We start from the raw sequence: 6,113 nt of genomic DNA, 5'->3' as shown, positions 1-6,113 counted from the left end.
ACCTGGTGGCAGGTTGATTCCATTGGGCTTCTTACATCATGGAAGGGCAGCATTTTGTCCATAGTAGAATATACCTACTCTGGATAAAATTAGCAATTTCTACACACAATGTTTCTGCCAAAACTACTATCCATGGACTTACAGACTTGCCATTATTGTGGTATTCCCCACAGCACTGCTTTTGACCAAGGAACTCACTTGACAGCAAATGAACTGCAGCAATGGGTTGATGCTTATGGAATTCTGGGTCTTACCTTGTTCCTCACCATCCTAAACAAGATGGCTTGATAGAAAGGGGGAATGGCCTTTTGGAGACTTAACTATGGCATGAGCTAGGTGGCAATACATTGCAAGGCTGGGACAAGGTTTTCCAGAGAGTTTTATATGCTCTGAATCAGCATCCAGTATCTGATACTGCTTCTCCCATTGCCAGGATTCAAAGATCCAAGAATCATGGGGTGGAAATAGGAGTGTCACCACAGGTGGCTATCCCCTAGTGACCCGATAGCAAAATTTTAGATTCCTGTTTCTGCAAATTTATGCTTTGCTGGCCTCAAGATCTTAGCTCCAGTGGAAGAAATGTTTCCACCAGGACACACATAGTGATTCCATTGAACTGGAAGTAAAGATGGCTACTTGGCTGCATTACATTTCTCATGCCTCTGAATCAACAAGCAAAGAAGGGAATTATTCTGCTGTATGGGGTGACTGATTCTAACTACCAAGGAGCAATTGAACTACTACTACTACTCCCCATAGGAGGTAAGGAAGAGTATGTCTGGAATACAGGAGATCCCTTAAGGCATCTCTTACTGTTAAAAAGCCCTGTGATTAAGATCAATGAAAAGTACAACAACACAGTCCAAACAAGACTACCAATTTTGCAGACCCTTCAGAAATGAAGGTTTGGGTCACTCCACCAGGTAAAAAGGCAGGACCAGCTTAAGTGTTTATTAAAGGCAAAGGGAACACAGAATGGGTAGTTTAAAAAGGTAGTTATAAATAACAGCTACAACCATGTGACTAATTACATAAATGAGAACTGTAATTGCTTTGAGTACTCTTTATTTTGTTATGAATACATTTATGTGTATATATACATATATTAAGCAAATATCTTTTTTTCTTTCCTCTTGTTTCCTTATCATGTAACATAAGATGTATTGACTTTATATCAGTATTTAAGTATTGTTTATTTTACATCATAGTATTTAATTTATAGGATATCACAGAGAACAGTAAACATCACTCAAGGACTTTATCTCCACTTCTGGAGAAAGGGTTAGTGCCTTTTTAGTTGTATGCAGGATAGTTGTATCATGTTAGGTGGAATTATGACTTTGCTATTGTCTTTATCTGGAAAATAAGTATTGTTTAAGGAGTTGTATATGGTGACAAGGTGACAAGGGATGGACTTGTAATGCTTAATTTTATGTGTCAAATTGACTGGGCCACAGGGTTCCCAGGCATTTGTTCAACATTATTCTGGGTGAGTCTGTACGAATGTTTCTGGATGAGATTAACATTTGAATTCATAATCAGCCACAATGTATATCGACAAAATAAAATTTAAAAAAAAAAAAAAACATTTGAATTCATAGACTTAGTAAAGCCGATTTTCCTCCCTAATGCAAGTGGACCCCATTCAATCAGTTAAAATCCTGAATAGAACAAAAAGCTGACCCTATCATGAGTAAGAAGAAACCTTTCTACCCGACTGCCTCCATGCCGGAGCTTCAATTTTTCATGCCTTCAGACTCTGTTCTGAAATGTCTGTTCTTCCTGGGTTTCACTATCTGCTAGCTTTCGGAATGGAAGTGCACTGACAGATCTCCAGCTCAATGACTTCAGATCTTTGGACTTGTCAGCCTCCATAATTGTGTGCACCAATTCCTTATAATAAATCTATTTCTATATGTAAATACATCCTATTTGTTGTTTCTCTGTAGGACCCTAAATGATAAAGGTTCAATTTGTTGTTGTGCACCTATCTATTATCCATTTCCTCTTACATAGCTTACAGAACTTAAATTTCCCTTTCAATGATGATTCCTCCCGTGTTTTTATTCATGTGATCATGGTGAAACTGCCTTTATCTCCCACAGCAAGACTGGGCACCTGCCCCATGCCTGGCTAATCAAATAAGGCTCACAGTTATTGGTTCAGAAATGAGAAAATGATTTAATTTGCACTAGTTGTAGTTATACTTGTGATTTTTCCAGGAAGAGTGAGAAAGAATGAGTGTCTTTCTACTGAGGTGGTAATGTCCAGTTGCTGAAGTTATCCTGCACCTACAACAGAAAAATATTTCTGAGAACTATGTGAACACAGAACGCAAGTACGGAGATAGTAAAATTCCTAATAAATTTTTTTTAGCTGCTCAATCTAGCTATTCTTTCAGTGTGTCTTCAGATTTTTCAGCTGGTGAGAGCTCTTTTCCTGACTTCCTTCTCTCTGTTGTACTCACATGGCCTTTCCTCTAGCAGAGTCCACCAATCTTATCAGATTAGGGCCCCACCCTTATAACCTCATTTAACCTTAATTACCTCCTAAAATCCCTATCTCCAAATACTGGTCACATTTGCAGTTAGGGTTTCACCATATGAAATTAAGGGGACACAATTCAGTATTATGAGAACAGAGTTGTATACAACTAGAATTTTTGTATGCTCTTAAAGCAAATTGGTATCAATTCAAATTAGATTTCTATAAATTTAGAGGGTTAATTATAATCCCAAAGGTAAAACAAACTCTCAAAATTCATAAAGCAAATATCCACACAGTTAAAAAAAATAGACATTTCTGCAATAATAGAGACTTAAAAATCACAGTTTCAATAATGGATAGAACATCTAGACAGACATATAAGGAAATGAAGGATTTAAACAATAGTATAAGCCGAATAGCCATAATAGAATTTAGAATAGTTATAAATATATATTGCACACATTAAGGCAACCAATAAAAATTCTTTTAAAAGAAGCATAGTTAATATGCTAGCCAAAAAGAGAAAAAAGAATCATATAAATGATTAAAAACAAAGATGACAGGAAAAGAGTGGAACATGAACACAAAGAAACAAAGAACAAGGGCAATGAATGGGAAACACAAATATTGTAGTTGCTAATCCAACTATACTAATAACCACTTTAAATATGAAGGTTCTAAATACAAAAATTAATATAAATAGACTGTCAAAGTCCATTTAAAAAAAAGGAACCCATCTATATGTTGTCTATAAGAAACCAACATGGAATATGAAGACACTGGTAGATTTAAAGTAAAGTGATGGAGAAATATATACCATGCTAATGACACTAATCAAATGAAATCTGTGGCAACTATATTAATTTCAGACAAAGCAGATTTCAGAGCAAGGAAAATTATCAGGGATGAAGAGGAACATTACATAATGATAAAGGAGTCAATTCCCCAAGATGATATAACAATCCTTAGTGTGTACATGCTTAACAAAGAGTGTCAAACATGTGAGGCAATAACTGACAGAAATGCAAGAAGATATAGAAAAATCCAGTATTACAGCTGAAAATTTCAGCACATTCCACTATCCTTATTGACAGAGGCAGCAGGCAGATAATCAGTAAGAATATAGTTGAACTAAATACTACGATCAATCAACTGAATCTAATTGACATCTGTAGAATACTTCATCCAACAATGGCAGACTAAGCATGTTTCTCAGGATTTCATGGAACATTACCAAGAAAGACAACATTCTGCGAATTTGACAAACTTCAACATCCATTAAATGAAAAAAAAAAATTCTAAAAATGAAAGAGAACTTCCTCACTATGATAAAAGTCATTCATGAAAAACACACAGCGAACATTATACTTTCTGTTAAAACATTAAAAGCTTTCCCCGAAAGATCAGGAGTAAGACAATGAAACCCAATTTTGCCACTTATATTCAACATTTTATGGGAAGCTCTATCCAGAGCAATTTGACTAAAATAAGAAAACACATGATCCTATATATAGGAAAACCTAAAGACTCTACCAAAAAAACTCTTAGAGCTGATAAAGAATTTCAGTAAATTTTCAGGATACAAAATCAACTTGCAAAAATCAGTAGCATTTTTACACTCCAATAATGAACTAGCAGAAAAAGAAGGCAGGAAAGCAAGCCTATTTACAATAGTCATGAAAAAAATAAACTACCTAGGAATCAATTTAACCAAGTATGTGAAAGATTGCCACAATGAGAACTACAAATCACTGCTGAAAGAAATTGAAGAGGACACAAAAAGATGGAAAGACATCCCAAGCTCTTGCATTGAAACAATTAACATTGTGAAAATGTCCATACTACCCAAAGTACGAATTCCCTACAATCTTTCTCACAAGATGTTAGCAGAGGGAATACTTCCTAATTCATTCCATGAGAACAGCATAACCCTAGTACCAAAACCAGACAAAGATATTACCAGAAAACTACAGAACAATATCTCTCATAAATATAGGTGTAAAAATTCTCAATAAAATATTAGCAAATCAAATCTAACAATGTATAAAAAGAATTATGCACCACAACCAATTGGACTTATCCAAAGTATGCAAGACTGGTTCAACATTTGAAAATCAATGACTGTACTCCATCACATCAACAAGCTAAAATGAAAACTCAAATGATCGTGTCAAAAGTTGCAGAAAAAGCATTTAGCACGATCCAATACACATTCATGATAAAAATGCTGAGCAAACCATGAATAAAGGGGAACTTCCTCATTTTGATAATGAATATCTACAAAAACCCACAGCTAACATTATACTTAGTGGTGATGAACACAAGGCTTTTCCACTAAATACAGGGACAAGGCTGGGATGCTCTCTCTTCCCCCTGCTTCTCATCACTGTACAGGAAGGCTTAGCAAATGCAATATAACAAGAATAGGAAGTAAAGTTATACACTTCGAGAAGGAAGAAATAAAACAGTCTTTGTTCGTATATGACATGACTGCCTATGTAGAAAATCTGAAAGAATGGACAATAAACATAATAAACATAATAAACAATTATGGTGAAGTTGAAGGATATAAACAATATACAAAAGTCAATTGCTTTTCTGTATACCAGCAATGAACAAATGGAATTTGAAATTGAAAAGACATTGCCATTTACATTAGTATCTTAAAAAAAGAAATGCTTATGTATAAATTAACAAAATATGCACAAGATCAGCTAGTATATGAGGAAAATTATAAAACTCTGGTGAAAGAAATCAAAGAACAAATAAATAAATGGAGAGATATTCCATGTTCATTTATGGACAGTCTCAGTATTGTCAAGACTTCAGTTCTTTCAAATATGATTAATAAACTCAGTGCAATCCCAATCAAAATCCCAACAAGTTATTTTGCAGATATTAGCAAACTGATTCTAAAGATTATATGGCTAGGAAAAAGACCTGGCATAGCCAAAACAATATTGAAGAAGAAAAACAAAGTTGGAGGACTGACAGTACCTAACTTCAAGACTTAAGATAAAGCTACACTAATCAAGACAGTACAGTATTGGTAAAAGAATAGACAAATAGATCAATAGGACAGAATAGAGAACCCAAAAATAAATCCACATTTATTTTTGACAACTGATTTTTGACAGAGGAGCTCAGACAGTAAAACAAAAATAGTCTTTTAAACAAATGGTGCTAGAACATGTAGACATCCACTTGTTAAAAAAAAATCAGTGTAGACAAACATATTACACTATTCACAAATATTAACTCAAAATGGTTCATAGACCTAAGTGTAAATTGAAAACTGTAAAATTCCTAGAAGATAACAGAGGAGAAAACCTAAATGATCCTGAATATGGTGATGACTTTTAGATACAACATCAGTGTCATGATCCATGAAAGAAATAATTGATAAGCTGGAATTCATTATAATTTATTTATTTTATTTAATTTTTTTCTTAATTTTATTTTGTCAATATACAATGTGGTTGATTATTGTGGCCCATTACCGAAACCTCCCTCCCACCTCCCTCTCCCCAGTCCCTCCCAACAATGTCCTTTCTCTTTGCTTGTCATATCAACTTCAAGGGATTGTAGTTGTTATGTCTTCGTCCCTCTGCCCCCCCCCCCACCGG

This window comes from Cynocephalus volans, chromosome X, assembly GCF_027409185.1.
Source record: "Cynocephalus volans isolate mCynVol1 chromosome X, mCynVol1.pri, whole genome shotgun sequence".
NCBI classification, from domain to species: Eukaryota; Metazoa; Chordata; class Mammalia; order Dermoptera; family Cynocephalidae; genus Cynocephalus; species Cynocephalus volans.
The sequence above is the reverse complement of the archived record's forward strand: the minus strand, read 5'-3'. Positions refer to the sequence as shown.